Source organism: Hordeum vulgare, chromosome 6H (genome assembly GCF_904849725.1).
Source record: "Hordeum vulgare subsp. vulgare chromosome 6H, MorexV3_pseudomolecules_assembly, whole genome shotgun sequence".
Classification (NCBI taxonomy): Eukaryota; Viridiplantae; Streptophyta; class Magnoliopsida; order Poales; family Poaceae; genus Hordeum; species Hordeum vulgare.
In genome coordinates this window covers 23,204,774-23,224,507 of record NC_058523.1, presented here as the reverse complement: position 1 = coordinate 23,224,507, position 19,734 = coordinate 23,204,774, and positions in this window count along the sequence as shown.

Genomic DNA, 19,734 nt, shown 5'->3' with positions numbered 1-19,734 from the left:
ATTGGGGGATGCTCTAAAACGTAACGCTGCTCTCCTTTGTTGGTACCATATGCTTCGGAAGTTGATGTTTCTACTTCAACCAACACGACGCTATTGTGTGCTTCAATGCCCCTCCATTAGCACTAATGAAGAAGACATGGCCTATCTCGGCCGACCTCCAAGCGGCTAGGCCTTCATCAATCCACCAACCCTTTGATACGTCTCTAACATATCGATAATTTATGAAGTATTCATTACATATTCACCTCTATATAGAATCCTTTTATGTGGTTTTGATGTACATTATATGATTTATTTAGAACTAATCCAGATTGATACTGTTTTCGGTAGAATTACCATGGTGTTGTTTTTTATGCAGAAAATAAAAGTTCTCAGAATCGTTCGAAACTTTTTGATGATTTTTTCTGAAATATATGAGCAATATTGGAGCGAAGAACCACCACTAATGGAAAACAGACTTTTCGTCCAGACCTTTAGTCCCGGTTGGGTTTGGGCCCGGGACTAATATGAGCATTAGTCCCGGTTCCAACGGCTAGGAGCGGACGGGGGAACGGCCGACTTTAGTCCCGGTTGAAATGGGACCTTTAGTCCCGGTTGGTGGTACCAATCAGGACTAAAGGGGTTGCGGCAGACTCGGGGCTTGCGAGCCTCTTTAGTCCCGGTTGGTATCACCAACCCGGACTAAATATAGACCTTTAGTCTCGGTTGGTGATACCAGCTGGGACTAAAGCCTTCCCTATATAAAGCTTTGCTTTTTCCTGCCCGAGTCCAAGCTTTCTCTCCTCTCTGTTTCCTTTCCCAAGCTCGAGTTCATCCTTCATTTTTGCCAAGATTTGTCAAGATTGAAGGCACCCCATCTATCCAAGTGTTCTAAAAGGTTAGCAACTTCATCCTTTCATCTCTCATTGCTAGTTTAACTCGTTTCATGCTCTATAAGTATAGTGATTTGTGGGTCTTAGTTTGGGAGTAATTATGTGAGAGTTTTATTTGATTTATATGCAATCTGAGCTCAAATTAACTTCTTAGTTTGCATATGTGTAGGTGTGTTTTACTTAGTGCCTTCCCGTCCCCGTCCTCACCGCCATCGATCGCCCGCGCCGTCCCGTCGCCGGCACCACCTTCGTAAGCCTCTTGTTCTTATCCTTTTTGTAACAAATATAATTTGTATGATTTAGATAGTTACTTATTTAATTTTCTTACTTGTATGATTTTTTGTTATATATATATATAGTGCCATGGTATTGATATCCGCCCCTGCTGGCCCTAGTCCGGTTTACGATTAGGATTTGGTATATTATCTTTTATAACTATATGTTTCATTTCGTGTTAAGGACAATTATGCCCATCAATTTGATATAGATATTTTTATCTAGGAGGTACGTGAACCGGAAATTGCAACCCACCCTCTTGTCGATAAGTTAAATTTAGTTGAAAAAGAAAACATTTATTTGAAAGAAAAATTGAAAAGAATTGATGAAGAGAAGATGAAATTGGAGTTGTATGTTGCCGATGTCGTCGATAATAACAAGATCAAGATGGGTGCGATGTGCTTGAATATTAGAAAGATTAGAAAATATGCCATTAATAAAGAGGCTTGTTATCATTATGTTGTTGGATCAATTATTACCTTAGTTGCAATTTTGATTGCATTTGTTGTTGCATTTAGATGCTTTAGATAGTTGTATGTTGTTTTATGAGAAGTATATATGTATGAACTTTATGTATATATTTTTTCCGTAATAACATTTGATCACTACTCTACTTTGGTTTTGATGTGATGAATTGTATTAGTTTGGCCACTTTGATGTTGTGTAATGAAGATGAGCCGGCAATGGATGTACGATGACCGACGCTCTCCCGAGTTCAATAAAGGTCTGCATAATTCTATACGTGTGGTTGAGGAAAACAAGCGGAATGGTTTTACGTGTTGTCCATGTGGTGTTTGTAAGAATGATAAGGATTACTCTAACTCAAACATCCTTCACGTCCATCTGCTCCAGTACGGTTTCATGTCCGGGTATAATTGTTGGACCAAGCATGGATAAAGAGGGGTTATGATGGAAGACAATGAAGAAGAGGATGATGATGACAACTATGCTATGTTCCCTGAAAACAGTGATACTGCAATGTGGAAAGCTGTAGATCAAGAGGCACTAGATGAGCCCGTTGATGATCTTGCTCGGGCCATTGTTGATGCACAGAGAAACTGCAAAAGTGAAAAAGAAGAGGTTGAAATTGGAGCGCATGTTAGAGGATCACAAAAAATTGTTGTAGCCAAATTGCGAAGATGACAAGAAAAAGCTGGATACCACACTAGAATTGATCCAATGGAATACACAGAATGGTGTATCTGATAGGTGATTTGAAAAGTTGCTGAAAATGATAAAGAAGATGCTTCCAAAGGATAACGAATTGCCCGTCACTATATATGAAGCAAAAGAAGGTTCTCTACCCTCTAGGATTAGAGGTGCAGAAGATACATGCATGCCCTAATGACTACATCTTATACCGTGGTGAGGAGTACGAGAATTTGAATGCATGCCCGGTATGTGGTGCATTGTGCTATAAGATCACCCGTGATGACTCTGGTGATGTTGAGGGCAAGTGCCTAGGAAGAGCGTTCCTGCCAAGGGGATGTGGTATGCTCCTATAATACCATGGTTGAAACATTTGTTCCAAAACAAAGAGCATGCCAAGTTGTTGAGATGGCACAAGAAGACTGTAAGCAAGACACGATGTTGAGAGTACCCACTCATGGTTCGTAGTGGAGAAAAAACGAGAGATAGTTCTCGGACTTTGAAGTTGACACAATGAACTTATGGTTTGCTCTAAGTGTAGATGGCAAGAATACTTTTGGGGAGCAGAGCTGCAGTCGTAGCACCTGGCATGGGACTATGTATCGATAACCTTCCTACTTGGTTGTGTATGCAGAGAAAGTTTATCATGATGGTAGTGCTCATACAAGGCCCGAATCAACACGGCAACGACATTGATGTATACCTAAGGCCATTAGTTGAAGAACTTTAACATTTGTGGGATATCAAAGGTGTAAGTGTGTGGGATGAGTCCAAACAGGAGGAATTTGACCTACGATCTGATGAGCCACAAGTATAGGGGATCAATCATAGTCCTTTTGATAAGTATGAGTGTCGAACCCAACAAGGATACGAAGGAAATGACAAGCGGTTTTCAGCAAGGTCATTTCTGCAAGCACTGAAATAACGGTAACAAGTTGTTTGATAGCAAGATAATTGTAATAAGTAACGAGTAGCAATAGTAACAATAAGTGCAGCAAGGTATCCCAATCCTTTTGTGGAAAAGGACAGGCCGGAATAGTTTCCTATAATAGGCAAATTGTTCTTGAGGGCACAAGGAAATTTCATGTCACGTCCAAGATGCGACCCTATCCTCAATTTGGCACGAGGGCCTCGTCAGGGATAGAAGCGCATCTCGTCGTGTCGCAAGAATGGATATCGTTACAAGTACATGTACTGAAAAGAAGAGATATATAAAGAATTGGCTTACACTCGCCACAAGCTACATCAGAGTCACATCAGTACATTACCTATTCATCAAGAGTAAGAGCAGGGTCCGACTACGGACGAAAACAAACGAGAAAATAAGAACAACGTCCATCCTTGCTATCCCAGGATGCCGGCCTGGAACCCACCCTAGATCGATGATGAAGAAGAAGAAGCAACTCCAAATGAACAATCAATGTGCTCGCGTCAATAACCTTTACCTGTACCTGCAACTTGTGTTGTAGTAATCTATGAGCCACGGGAGACTCAGCAATGTCATTTCCAAAGGTATCAAGACTAGCAAAGATTAATGGGTGAGGCATGGATAAGTGGTGAGGTTGCAGCAGCGGCTAAGCATATATTTGGTGGCTAAACTTACGAGTACCAGAAATAAGAGGGGGAAGAACCGTGTCCTCGATCGGAGAAAGAACTAACGAAAGAGACAGTCACGGTTACGCACACAGTTGGCATATTTTTAATTATGTTAACTTCAAGTTATCTAGAACCAGTGTTAAACAAAGCTTCCACGTTGCCACATAACCACGGGCACGACTTTCCGAAAAGATTTAACCCTGCAAGGGTGCTCCAACTAGTCCATCACAAATTACCACAAGCCGCATAGAAATCCTCAATCACGAAGCTCGCGATCTCCTCGGATTCCCTAGTGGAAAACCTCAACTCTGGTATTACCCAAAGCATCACCGGAATCCCGATGCACAAGATATCTCGTCAAAGGTAAAACTAATCCAGCAAGGCCGCCCGACGTGTCGACGATCCCGATAGGAGTCGCGTACCTCGTTCTCAGGACACGACGGATGAGCGATGGTTACCACGCCAAACGCCGAGTTGCCCCGGGTAGCGTTAATAAGCTGCTCTGATTTGGACCAAAACTCATGAGGAGCACTGGCCCGGGGGTTGATTAAATTATCCTCGGGGTCCGGAAAGTCCCTATGCAATTTTATTAGGTGATTAGGCAAATGTAGTACTAATGTTGGGCCTTGCTAGACCAGCTTTAATCTAAAACGAATTATCAAGGGGGTCCCCATAACAACCCCGATCGTGTTAGGAGCGCTCATTTATGGAACATAACACCGGTAGCCTAAACTAAGGGGGCAAAGGTGGAACAAAACACCAGGCTAGAAAGGCCGAGCCTTCCACCTTTTACCAAGTATATAGGTGCATTAAATTAAATAGCAATAAATATGGTGATATAACAAAGAACCCATGTTTTCACATGGAAGCAACTGCACCTGCAACTAGCAACGCTAACATAGGGTTAAGCAAGCAGTAACATAGCCAATCAGTGGTTTGCTAGGTTGAAGGTTTCATGGCATTGTTGAGAGGCTGATATTTAACATGTGGTAGGCAACGAGACATAACGACAGAAACGATAAAACTAGCATGGCAATGATAGTAATGGTATCTGGGGAAATGGTCATCTTGCCTGAGATCCCGCTTGGAAGAAGAATGCCTCCGTGAAGCAGACGAACCGACGTAGTCAAACGGGTCCTCACAATCCGACACGCTTGCGGAACTCTATCGACACAAAGCAAACCGGAAACACAAATCAACACACGATATACACCACATGATGCTCATCACATATGATGGATGAGCAGCTGAAAACAAGCAAGTCATGGCATGACAATTCACACAAACAAACACTACACATTAAGTGAAGTTCAATATGCAACAAGTTGCATATTAACGAAACTCCATGTTTAATTAGTTAGTTCTATCCTGATTAGGTACACGGCAATATTAAATGTTTTAAACATTGTAAGAGGTGAAGCGTAATTAATCTACCTATCTAGGCATTTTAAATGAGGTCGGAAATGACATATAGCATCTCCGAAACGACCTCACATGTTAATTTACAATTCTGTCCAGATCTGAACTAACACATTTAATTAGTTGTTAAACAGCAAAACAAATAGGTTCACGTGATTCTACGTGTCATTTCAAGTAATCTACACATAAAGAACATCTCCAACGGAGCTACGGTTCAAAAGATACAAGCACCGCAAGATATGATGGCATGAATGCAATATGTGTGCAATGGCGGTCACGAGCACTTCAAAACATACAAACGGCAAGAGAAAATGAAACTACATGAGATTCTAAGCAAGTATCATGTAGGACACGATCAAATCGGAGCTACGGATCAAAAACTACGAGCAAAACAAGAAATGACTACAATCTACAAAAATCAGCCACATAGCATTTTCTACGCCCCACAACTACGGGCTACACAACTCCGATAAACTCAAACAAGGCATGACACGAAAGAGGGCAAGAAGCACTAGAACAAACAACTAACAACAACTAGCATGGCATCATGGATCACTAGGGAAAGAAGTCACAAAATGGCATCTCACACAATATTTCGGACTTAGTGAAAATTACACCTCATGAAAGTGCGGTTTTCGGTCTGAAGGTATATTGACAGCAACAAAACCTATAGCTACAGGACTCCAAAGGGCATGAAAATTCACAGCATGCAAGAGAAATAAAAGGGCTACAACTAACTCCATTGCACCAACCTCAAAAGAGCTACAGATCAAAAGATAGAAGCAAGACAAGACAACAACAAAATATAACAGATTCCAGACTTAGAAATATTTCAGCACCTCCAAATCAGCACTATTTCTAGCAACTTGAGAGCAATCAAACCACACCTAAACATGCATTTCTATTGCAACTAAAAATACCAGGGGCTAGAAAAAACATCCAAGATCAACTCCCTAGGAGACAACTTAATCAAACGAAGCACAGAATAAATCCTACGAAATAAACAAGAGGGCAACATGGCCAAATATCGCGCGAACTAATTTGCTCAAAAGCTAAAACTAAGTGCACAGAAAAATCACATGGATTTTTCTATCCCGAAAACATATAAAATATGTGGGGTTGCACAACAAAATATTACCACACATAAATGCGAGGTAATAAAAATAAACTAGCGGCAATCCCTACACGCAAAAATACCAATGACCGCTCTAAAATACATGGAAAAATGGTTCCTAAAACATGGGCATTTAATCTAAGGCATACGGGCTATCCGGACACGCGCGAAAAATAATACGGGACGCAAACGTTATAGGATAGCACGTGTTTCTAGGCATACGACACGCTAAACGATGTCAAACAAATATGCAAGTTGGAAAATCGTAATCTACGCGTAATTCGACACGAAAAACATATAGAACTCATCGCGTTTCCACTTACGGATTTAAAACTACGAACGTTTGAATATCTATAACTCCCTGAAATTAACTAATTCGAAAACCTAATATAAAAACCTATTGGGCCGAATCTACAGCAGATGCATGCGCGCAATACAACTATCTAGTGCCTACGGCTGCGTATAGGGCAGGAAGTGGGAGGCTCACCTCGGGAGCCTCTTGGGCTCGAGGGGCGCTGGAGAGGCCGGCTTGGGCCGAGCGGAGCTGCTGGGCCGCGGCCCAGGATAGCGGTCAACGCGTGGGGGAGGAGCTCCTCGACCGATCTTCCTCCCGTGCCCGAGGGCACGGGGCCTGGCGGCGGCGGGACCTCCTCCAGCGGACGGCGGCGACGGGAGCCGGTGGAGGGCGCTGCAGGCGGTCGGGGAACCGAGGTGGCCGCGGGTTCCGGTGAGGAGGGCGGCCGCAGGTTCCGGTGAGGAGGCGAGGTGCGACGGGCTGTCAGAGCGGCGGCTCGCTACGACTGACGGGAGGTTGCAGACGGCGGGGCTGGCTTGGCGGCGAGCGGGGGCGCGCGCGGGGAACCAGCGCGGCTGGGCGGCGCATGCGGCGGCGGCCGGTGGCTAGTGGCCGGCGGGGAGCGACTCCGGCTCGGGCTGGCTCGGGCAGGAGGAGCAGCTCGGGAGGAGCAGGGCGGCTCAGATCTGGGCCCAGGCGGGCCTGGAGGGCCGGCGGCGCTGGGGGGACGAGAGAGAGAGCAGGTGGAGGCTGGCTAGGGTTTCGGGGGCACGAATTTCGAGGAGAGTGAGAGGGGGCTGTCTAAAATGCACCGGGGGGGGGGGTATTTATAGAGAAAAAGGGGGGCTAGGTTAACCGAAATCGCGTTCCGGATCCAACCGTGGGGTCGGATTTGGACGATTCCGAACGCGGGAACGGTATGTGGCCGTGTAGAGAATGTATCCGGAGACGAGAGGGAAAACGGGCGACGCGGCAACGAGTTTTTTTTGAAACACCGACGAACGTCCGACGAATAACCGGAGACGGTGCCGCTACGGTCGACCGTTCGGGTACCAGATGGTCTCCGATCGCGACGAAATTCGACATGCGGCATAGCTATAACTAAACACGACCGCATGCCAAGTTTCACCCCGATCAGAGAAAGTTTCCAACACACTTTTAAAACAGGGTTTTGACGATGCTGCGGGCGCGTGCGTGTGCGGTCGGGCTCAGAACGGACAACGACGCGAACCGACAACTAACAATGGATGCAAGTTTTGAAAACTGGAGGCAACGGAGATGCCGATGCAATGCAGATGATGTGCATGATGCGACAAAAGAAAACAGACACACGACGAAAATAGAATAAAGGGGAATCTTCTCGAACGTCGGCATCGGGCTGTCACAACTCTCCTACACTACAAGAGGATCTCGCCCCGAGATCCAAGAATGAAAGGGGCAGAGGATGAGAAAGAACAAGAGGTAAAAACTTAGTCGCTTCCTTGACAAACGAGTGAAACCAACGATCCTTAAAGGTTGCAAAGAGATGAGGAATGATATGAGAAAGAAGAAGAATTCACGGAAAATTTCGGCAGCACTTCGGTAGGAAAATGGGACAAAAAATTCGATAAGATAGGAGAATTAGACAATATTCACAACCAACAACTAAATATAACAAGGGTACACCGTTATCTTGATAGAACAACATGATTGATCCAAAAGAGCAACATCACAATGCCTCCGGAACCATAGAATAGGAACTAGCTCATACGGAAGAAGAGAAAGAAGAAAAGAATGATAACTACTAACTCCAATGAACTTGGCAAGCATTCTTGCAAGAAGAATTGAACGGAGTTGTTGGAAAAACAACAACGAAAAGAATAAGATAGTAGTGGGCTTATGAAAATCATCTCAACATATATGAGGTGACAACCAACCACTAAAAGAAACAAGGATAGATTGGGAGCAACAAGATATGAACACTTCTTACACCAAGAGGATACCTTGAGAACTTGGGCAAATGACAAGTACCATAATAGCAACAATCCATAGGAAAAGCTTTAGGTGAAAACTAAGCCAAGATAGCTCAAAGAAGAAATCATGGGTTGAAAATATCTCATGACCATAGAATTGGTGGGTTTAATTATCTTATTCTTGAAAGGAAATCACTTCCAGGCTCCTACACTAACAAGAATGCTATAATACCACCTCAAAGGCTAAAGGACGAACAAATGCACTTGGAAATGCAAGAGAAGAAAAACTTGAGGTTCTCCAACAAGAATCTTGAAGAACACTTGAGAATGACTGAAATCTTGACGAACCACCAAGAAGGACCTCCGTATACAAATGAATGATGCCACGATATGAAGGTAGAAAAGAATAAGATTATGACCTTCCGAAGACTTAGATGAAGCTTCACGAAGAGAAACTTGAGAAAACTTGGAACTCCGGAAAAGAAAAGATAAGAACACTTGAAAAAAAGGAATTGATATCATGAGCCACTCCGGAATAAGAATTGAAATCATAATGAAACAGGAATACGAATTATGTTATGCTTATCCTTCATCAAGTTTAATTGATGACAAGCAACGGATTTAACATACAACTTAATCTTCTTGAAACGATTAAAAAGAGATAGATAAAGCACAAACTAGAAGAAATGTTGCAAGAAACACCGGTAAGAATTCACAATTGAATGGAACACCACGAATTAATGGAGAAACATGAGAATGAAGAGCTCACGAGCCACCTGAGAGAAAACTAGAACAAGGCACCGGAATAATTGAGAGACGAACGAAGAGACAACAATTGAGAAGAATTAGAGAACGAAAGCTGAAAGCTGAGAACGAAGAAGTCTTCTAAAAATGATGGCCTTCGGAGGAACGAGAAATAAAACAACTCGGAAATGCACCGGATCGCAAGAAAGGGATTACTCATGATTGGAACAATTAAGATGATGGCACTGATGGGGTTATAGTCCCAGGATAGGGTCATAGGCCTGCCCTATAGGTCCTACCCAAGGACTACCCTTCATAGAGGACGAGGCCCTTGGACAGTTCCGACTGAACTAAGGACTCCCCCATCATCCAGTCGGTGACGAGCACTCGGAGCGTATTTAACGTACCGACTGGATTCCACTCTGTACATCGTAACCTCCCAGGAGGGCAACGGTCATATGTTTTCATACACCATTATTAACATTTAAGGCTTACGTTACCTGTAACGTAGGCATTTATTCGCCACTATTCCACCCCTGTCCACCGGGCCATTATGAAGGGCAGCACACTCTATATAAGCCGCCCTTCCCCACTCGTGCGGGGGTTGGCTTTTACTGTAATCCCATATTCCACTCGACACTAAGCTCCCAAGAGCACTGAGACGTAGGGCTTTTACCTCCACCGTAGAGGGGCCTGAACTCATACATCCTCGTCGTAGCTAAGGCTCTACCCATCCTTTCGTACCCTACACTTCTACTGTCAGACTTATACCCACGACAGTTGGCGCCCACCATGGGGCAGGCGTCTAAGCGACTTCCGACGAGTTTGCGATTTCATCTTTTCATCATGTCGTCTGGCGGAGATCTGTGCATGGGTCACGAGATCCTCTTTGGCGCACTCTCCTTCATCGTCGACGATTCGGCATGGCTTCGGGATGCGCCCCTCGACGTTGAGGCGCTCCCCAGTCGCGGGGCTACGCACTTCCGTGCCGGTTCCCGCAACATCCTTCTTCTCCAGCCATCGGCCCCGGTGTCGATCCTCGCCCCCGTCACGCGTCGCAACAAGCGATCCCATCGCCCCCGGCTCCAGCGTTGGGTGCGACACGCCCAGGCGCGACAGAGCGCGTCCTCTCAAGTGGTGGTGCTCGAATCGGTTGTGGTCGTGCCACCATCCCAGTGCTTGGACTCACTTCCGACTGAGCTACCTTCCGAGTACCTGGGTCGCGGGCCTGCAGCCGAAGTTCTCATGGCCGATTCCCATGAAAGTCCCCTCCGGACTGGTCGGAACGAGCATGAGGTCGGAGAATTATCCGGCGCTCGTCGTCAACACCGTCGTTCTGTCAGTCGACGCACTCGCCAGAGCGACGTCGAGGTGTTCCGCACACCCGTCCTCAACCTGGCTGCGGCTGCCAGGATAGCCGATTCTCTCCAGCCGACTGATTCGGAGGCTGGCAGAGGGATCGAGCAGATCCGTGCCTGTTGCATACGACACAGCAGCAAAATTCGGCGGTCTCCCAGTCGCACAACAGGATCCACAACAGTTCTGTTCACGGGAACACGCATCGGTCGGTTTTCAGCCCCGACTCTCATCAGCGACGCAGAGGGGGCAGCCGTTCTAGGAATCCCGAAGATCGTCGGCGTTCACGCACCCCTCCGTGGGGTGGGCCTTACGGGCCTCGGCATCACGATGATCGTCGTTCAGTCGGCGACGCACATGATCCAAGGCCCGACGCAAGAGGGTACATCGCCCAGAAGAAGGTCGATAGGAGTCGAGCCCACCGTGATGGTCACGGTAGAGACCGTGCGAGTGGAAGCAAGACCGTCGTCTCGGGCCCCGAGTGCTTCAGTCGGTCCATCCGTTCAGCTGACATCCCTCCCAACTTCCGATTGGCGACGGGAATCAGCAAGTTCACAGGAGAGTCCAATCCAGAAACGTGGTTGGACGACTACAGAGTGGCGGTCCAGATCGATGGCGGAGATGACCAGGTCGCCATGAAACATCTCCCCCTGATGCTCGACGGCTCGGCGCGAGCTTGGCTGAACCAGTTGGCTCCGTCAAGCATCTACAGCTGGGCAGATCTGTCCCGAGTCTTCATCAGGACCTTCGAGGGCACGTGCAAACGCCCTGCTGTTCTCGTGGAGCTCCAGCACTGCGTCCAAAAGCAGAACGAGCCCTTGCGCGATTTCATCCAGCGCTGGATGACCCTCTACCACAGGGTGGAGAACGTCACGGAGCATCAAGCAGTCTGCGCCTTCAAGACAGGCGTGCGGTACAGGGATCTGTACCTGAAATTCGGTCGGACAGGTGACATCTCCATGAGCAAGATGATGGAGATAGCCGCATGCTATGCAAATGGCGAAGAGGAGGACCGCATACGTAGCGACAAGCATAAGTCAGTCGCCGATGGAGATGGGAACAACAGTCGGAAGCAGAAGCAGAAGGCTCAATCCACTCCACACGCGGAGGAAGCAACCGTTACAAATGCCAAGTTCAAAGGCAAGGGGAAGGCTCAGTACACCCCCAAGAAGAGGCAGTCGGGAAATTCCATCCTGGATCAGCCGTGTCCAATCCACACGAAGATGGACGAGGAAGGCAACGCCATATTCCCGAAGCATACCACTCGGCAGTGTCATCTCCTGATCCAAGGATTCGGTGAAGGGCAGCCGAGTGAAAAGGACACTGAGCAGGATGATGAGGACAAGGGGGATCCGTTCCGCCAAGTCCGTGCAACGCTGATGATTTTTGCTGATGTGGAAAGCAAAAGTCGACTGAAGTTGGTGAACAGGGAGGTGAACATGGCAACCCCAACCACCCCCACGTTCCTCAAGTGGTCACAGACTGCGATCACCTTTGATCAGTCGGACCATCCAGCACACGTACCCACCCAAGGGAGGCAAGCTCTGGTCGTCGACCCGGTGGTGGAAGGAGTCCGACTGCGCAAAGTCCTCATGGACGGCGGCAACGGTTTGAACATCATGTGTGCCGACACTCTCAAGGGAATGGGCATTCCGATGTCCAAACTTAGCGAGAGCACTATGCAGTTCCATGGAGTCGTCCCAGGACGAAAGGCCAAGTCACTCGGCCAGATCGCGTTGGATGTCGTCTTCGGCTCTGACAAGAACTTCCGCAAGGAGAAGCTGACATTCGAGGTGGTGGACTTCCAGAGTGCATACCACGCGATTCTGGGCCGTCCAGCGTATGCGCGTTTCATGGCCCGTCCATGTTACGTGTATTTGAAGCTGAAGATGCCAGGTGCCAAAGGTATGATCACGGTTACACGCAATCGGCAGCGAGCCGAGGAGTGTTTGCAGTAGGGGTCGAGGATTGCCGATCAACAGATGGCTATTCTCGAGCTGGATGAGTACAAGAAGACCGCCGACCCCGCTGACCTGATGCATTCAAAGAAGCCAGCTTCCGAGTCCGCGTTCCAGTCGACAGGTGACACGAAGAAAGTCAGCATCCACCCGACAGACGACACCGCCGCCCTGACGAACATCTCCACCACCCTTGATCCAAAATAGGAAGCCGAGCTCATCCAATTCCTCCGTGAGAACTGGGACATTTTCGCATGGAAGCCCGCTGACATGCCAGGTGTACCCAGGGAGTTGGCTGAGCACCGACTGCATGTGGATCCTGCTGCTCAGCCCGTCCGAGAATGCCCGCGTCGGTCCGCCGCGCACAAGAGGAAGGCAATCAGAGAGGAGGTGGCTAAACTTTTGGCAGCCAACTTCATTCGCGAGGTGCACCACTCCGAGTGGCTCGCTAATGTGGTCATGGTGCCCAAGAAGGACAAGTCTCTCCGTATGTGCATCGATTTCAAACATCTCAATAAGGTCTGTCCGAAAGATCACTTCCCGCTCCCCCGCATCGATCAAATTGTCGATTCGACTGCGGGTTACGAGCGTTTATCCTTCCTTGATGCCTATTCGGGCTATCATCAGATCCGTCTGTATGGTCCGGATGAATTAAAAACAACCTTCGTCACCCCATTCGGGTGTTTCTGCTACATCACTATGCCATTCGGTTTGAAGAATGCAGGAGCAACTTTTATGCGCATGATCCAAAAATGCCTCCTTGACCAGATCGGTCGAAATGTGGAGGCATATATGGACGATATCGTAGTCAAGTCACGCAAAGGTTCCAACCTACTGACTGACGTGGCAGAAACATTCGCCAACTTACGTAGGTACGATATCAAGCTCAACCCAACCAAGTGTTCATTCGGTGTTCCCAGCGGCAAGTTACTCGGTTTCTTCGTTTCCGAACGAGGGATCAATATCAACCCCGAAAAGATCGGGACCATCGTCCGAATGGAACGGCCAGTAAGAATACATGATGTTCAAAGGCTCACTGGTTTCCTAGCGGCTTTGAGCAGGTTTATCGCTCGACTCGGCGAGAAGGCATTACCTCTGTACCGACTCATGAAGAAATCAGATACCTTCGAGTGGACAAACGAAGCCCAAATTGCATTCGACGACCTCAAAGCCCTGCTTTCCACCCAGCCGGTTCTTACTGCCCCGCTCAGTAAAGAGCCCCTTCTTCTGTACATCGCAGCTACAAATCAAGTCGTCAACACCGTTCTGACAGTCGAACGCGAAGAAGAAGGCAAAGCGTACAAGGTTCAACAGCCAGTATATTATGTCTCCGAAGTCCTGACTCCTTCCAAGAAGAGGTATCCCCATTATCAGAAGCTTATTTATGGGATCTACATGACTGCAAAGAAGGTGGCTCATTACTTCCAAGACCACTCGGTGTCTGTCATATCTGATGCTCCGTTGTCGGAAATTCTCCACAGTCGGGATGCATTGGGCCAAGTGGCAAAGTGGGCAATGGAGATGCTATACTGCGACATCAAGTTCGAAGCCAAGAAAGCTATAAAGTCTCAAGCTCTGGCTGACTTCATAGCAGAATGGGTGGAACAACAGCAACCGACTCACATCTACTCGGCTCATTGGACTATGTTCTTCGAAGGGTCCAAGATGTTGAATGGCTCCGGCGCTGGCGTAGTGATCATATCCCCAAAGGGTGATAAACTCAAGTATGTGTTGTAGATACATTTCGATTCCTCCAACAACGAAGCAGAGTACGAAGCTCTCCTTTACGGGTTGCGCATGGCCATCACACTCGGCGTCCGTCGCCTGATGATCTATGGCGACTCAGATCTGGTGGTTAATCAAGTAATGAAGGAGTGGGATGTAAGGAACCCCACCATGACTGCATACTGCAACGCAGTAAGGAAGCTCGAGAAGAAGTTTGAAGGTCTGGAACTTCACCATGTTCCCCGACTGAAAAACCAAGCAACAGATGAATTGGCAAAACTTGGATCCACTCGGAGACCAGTCCCGAGTGATGTCTGCCTCGAGCACCTACACCTCCCCTCGGTGAAGGAAGATCCCTTTACAAAGGAGCCAGTACAACCAAAGAGCTCAAAGATCCGACTGAAGTCGAGGTCCCCGCTGTGGTTGATTTGATCATGGAGATTCTTGCTGTCATCCCCGAGTGGACTGTGCCATTCATTGCGTACATCATGAGGCAAGAGTTACCAGAAGACGAAGTCCAAGCTAGGCAGATCGTCCACAGGTTGAAGTCCTTCACCGTCATTGATGGCCAGTTGTACAGGGAAAGTGTTTCGGGCGTCCTTCAGCGCTGTATCTCCCCTGAGGAGGGACAATTAATCTTGGAAGAAATTCACTCGGGAACCTGCGGTCATCATGCCTCCTCAAGAGCAATCGTCGCCAAAGCATTTAGAGCTGGTTTCTTCTGGTTATAGGCGAATGAAATGGCAAAAGATATGGTCGACCGATGCGAAGGTTGTCAGTTATATTCGAACAAGTCCCACAAGCCAACGTCTGCGCTGAAGACAATTCCTCTTGTTTGGCCATTCGCCGTGTGGGGATTAGACATAGTCGGACCATTCAGAATAGGCCAAGGAGAATTCACTCATCTGCTGGTAGCAGTCGACAAGTTTACCAAGTGGATCGAAGCCAAGCCCATCAAGAAGCTCGACGCCCTTACGGCCATCAAGTTTATCAGAGACATCATCGCCAGATTCGGGGTTCCGCACAGCATAATCACCGACAATGGCACGAACTTTGACTCAGACAGATTCAAAGGTTTTTGCAAAGGCCAAGGTATCTGAGTGGATTTTGCATCCGTGGCGCACCCCCAAACAAACGGGCAAGCAGAGCGGGCGAATGGACTTATTCTTCAAGGGTTGAAGCCTCGACTCCTGCGAGAAGTTGGACATGCCGCCAGCGCGTGGGTCACCGAGCTGCCTTCGGTGCTGTGGGGCCTCCCCACAACTCCGAATAGATCTACAGGGCGATCCCCGTTCTTCCTCGTTTATGGAGCAGAAGCAGTCCTTCCGAGTGATTTGCTTCACAACTCTCCACGAGTCGAACTCTTCTCCGAAGCCGAAGCAGAGCAAGCCAGGCAAGACGGAGTGGATCTTCTAGAAGAAGAGCGTGAGATGACACTGACTCGCTCAACAATTTATCAACAAGGACTGCGGCGATTTCACGCGCGGCACGTTAGGAGTCGCACATTCCAAGCAGGCGACCTGGTGCTCCGAGTGGATCAGCACAGACCACACAACTTGGCTCCCGCCTGGGAAGGACCCTTCATCGTCTCTAAGGTGCTGAACAACGGAGCATATCGACTCTACAACCTCGACAGGGAAATGGATGAGCCGCGAGCATGGAATGGAGATCTCCTGAAGCGCTTCTACACATAACCGCCGACGGGGGCAATGTAAAGAGCAAGTATCATTGAAGTAATACAAAGCAGATTGATTTCTTGCCGATTCAAAATTCTTCCGCGTTTGCAGACTCTGGTCTAAATAATTAGCTTCGAGTGCACACTAAAAGTCGCACACGGGGACTTAGCTGCGACCCAAAATCGCCTAAGTAAAAAACTCGCTCCGAGTGCGGACTAAAAGTCGCACTCGGGGACTTAGCTGCGACCCAGAGTCGCTTAAGTACAAACTCGATCCGAAGTGCGCACTAAAAGTCACACTCGGGGACTTAGCTACGACCCAGAATTGCCTAAGCACAAACTCGCTCCGAGTGTGCACTAAAAGTCGCACTCGGGGACTTAGCTGCGACCCAGAATCGCCTGAGTACAAACTCGCTCCGAGTGTGCACTAAAAGTCGCACTCGGGGACTTAGCTGCGACCCAGAATCGCCTAAGTACAAACTCGCTCCGAGTGTGCACTAAAAGTCGCACTCGGGGACTTAGCTGCGACCCAGAATCGCCTAAGTAAAAAACTCGCTCCGAGTGCGCACTAAAAGTCGCACTCGGAGACTTAGCTGCGACCCAGAGTCGCCTAAGTACAAACTCGCTCTGAAGTGCGCTCTAAAAGTCACACTCGGGGGCTTAGTTGCGAACCAGAGTCGCCTAAGTACAAACTCGCTCCGAGTGTGCACTAAAAGTCGCACTCGGGGACTTAGCTACGACCTAGAATCGCCTAAGTACAAACCCGCTCCGAGTGTGCACTAAAAGTCGCACTCGGGGACTTAGCTGCGACCCAGAGTCGCCTAAGTACAAACTCGCTCCGAGTGCGCGCTGAAAGACATGCTCGGAGACTTAGCTGCGATCCAGAGTCGCCTAAGTAAAAAAGCTTCCTCCAAGTGTATACTCGAGATCCACTTGGAGGCTTAGGAGACCCTCATTGAGGCTCATGTGGATGTGAAGACAACTGACAACTACATGAGTAACAACTCACTCCGAGTGCGCACAAAAAGTCACACTCGGGGACTTAGCTGCGACTCAGAGTCGCCTAAGTAAAAAGCTTCCTCCGAGTGTGTACTCGAGATACACTCGAAGGCTTAGCAGACCCTCACTAAGGCTCATGTGGATGTGAAGACAACTGACAACTACATGAGTAACAACTCACTCTGAGTGCGCACGAAAAGTCATACTCGGGGACTTAGCTGCGACTCAGAGTCTCCTAAGTAAAAAGCTTCCTCCGAGTGTGTACTCGAGATACACTCGAAGGCTTAGCAGACCCTCATTGAGGCTCATGTGGATGTGAAGACAACTGACAACTACATGAGTAACAACTCACTTCGAGTGTGCACGAGAAGTCACACTCGGGGACTTAGCTGCGACTCAGAGTCGCCTAAGTAAAAAGCTTCCTCATGTTTGCCATTGGCTTCACCAAGAAACGCCAAACAAAAACCACGAGCCAAAATTGTGTCAAAACAAACTTGGCGAAAGAAGAGCAAAATATTCGATTCGAATTGAAAGTTGGATCTACGATCAGTCGGCTCGGTGTGAATCAAGCTTATCCACACCGAACCACGAATGTGACGGCCAACAGCAGTGGCCAAAGTTTGATACAGATACCACTCGGCATACTGGGGTAAATGTGCATTCACCATCAAGTTTTTTTCAAGCGTCACCGGGACTGGCAGGCTCCACAAAGGTGTCAAGGTCGATTCCGTCTGCAATGCGAGTAGATGTGTCGAGGAAGGTCTCCATGAAATCTTCGAATCGAAGCTTCTTGGTGTTGGCAACCTGCAACGTCTTCAGCTTTTCTTCGCGAGCTTCCTTGGAGTGCACTCGGACCAGAGGTAGCGCCACGTCCGCACCACAACGAGCGGCAGACTTCTTCATGCCTGCACTCTGCACGGGACGTCCTCCAGCCGAGTCATCAACCCATCTATTTCTTGCCGAGAATCGTCTTCAGGCCACAACTCCTTGTCGATCCGGCCGATGACTTCTCTCAGGCGGCCAATGAAAGGTCCCACCCTGCTAAGGCAAATATGCGCTCGGAGCAAGTCCCGGTTGGCTTCATCGCCGAGTGGAACTTTTGAAACAACCGACCGTTCAATGTCGGCTGCTTCAGCCTCAACGTCCCGACAGAAGTCTGCAAAGAAAAGACAAGAAGAAAGTAAGCGCAGAGTGGACTCCAAAGTCAAGAAGCGCTCACCAAAAACTTACCACCAAGCAGTGCAATCATCTTCCTTGCCCAGTCGCTGACGTACTTCTCCTGCGCCATGCACCGAGTGTTCATCAACTTCAGCTGGCCCATCCATTCGGATCTTTGACTCTTCAATTTTTCAACTGCCTTGTTGGTCTCCCGAGACTCCTCCAAAGACTTCTCTCGGTCAGCAAGAGCCCTCTTCACACCAGCCAGGTCATTCACAACCGCCTCCAAGTCCGCAGCAAGCTGAATCTTCTCAGCCTTCAGAGCATTGTACGCACATCCCATTTCGCAAGTCTTTTGCCAAATAAGCACAAAGGGAAGATCAGACACATTCAACAAGGAAAACAATCAAAGCTCAAAGTTCTTCGGACCCCTGCTGATGCAAGCAATCGACAGCGGTCTCGGGGAGTACACCCAGTGGGTTCACTAAGAGTGACCCCACTGGCATGAAGCTCGAACAGGTCGGCCCTATTGAGCTACATGACAAACAGACAAATCTATGAGACTACTATTACCCGACCTGAGTAACACTACTCTCGGGGACTACACCCAATGGGTGCACTCGGAGTGCCCCCACTAGTACCATTCGGGCAGATCAGCTCTGATCTGTTCAGGTCACGGAAAATACATATAGAGACAACTGCCGGTGCAAGCACTCGACATAAGTCTCGGGGACTACACCCACTGGGTTCACTCGGAGTGAACCCACTGCAAAATCATCCTACTGTATCCGAGTATATCACTGAAACCCCCAGCGGTGACAAGAGGAAAGTAAACACTTACTAGCGCACTTACTCGGATATCGTCCCGGAGCTCCAAGCTTTTCTTGTACAAAGACGCGATGGAGTCATACGCTCCCTTGGCATCACCCACCATCAGCTCCACCTGCACCATGGCGTCCTTGGCGGCTCCCACCTGGTCTTCCGGGAGATGTCGGGCGTCATATTGAACGGTTGACGGACCCGGCGCGACAGAAGACTCCCTAGGCATCCCGAGCTCAGCTCCAGTCGGCCCCGCCGTGAGGGGCACCGTCTCAGTCAGCGGCACGTTCATGGTGGGAGCAGCAGTAGATGGGACAACCTCAAGGACATGCGCCAAAGCTGGCTCCGACCCCCTTTGGTCGTCGTCCTCCAGATGGATCACCTCCGAAGGAAGCTCGACTGAACAAAATGAAATTACAGAAAAAGGTCAAGATCAAAGACAGCACTCGCGAATCAATAATACAAACTCTCGGAGTCGTGGCAACGTACCTTGCTGGGACGTGGCGGCGTTATCCGTGTCCATGGGGTCATCGTCCTGGCGCGACATAGAGGTGGCGGAGGTAGCAGCTCTGTTGTGTGAAATCCACTCGACGGGTAAGCATGAGTTCAATCAGATACTGAAGGAAG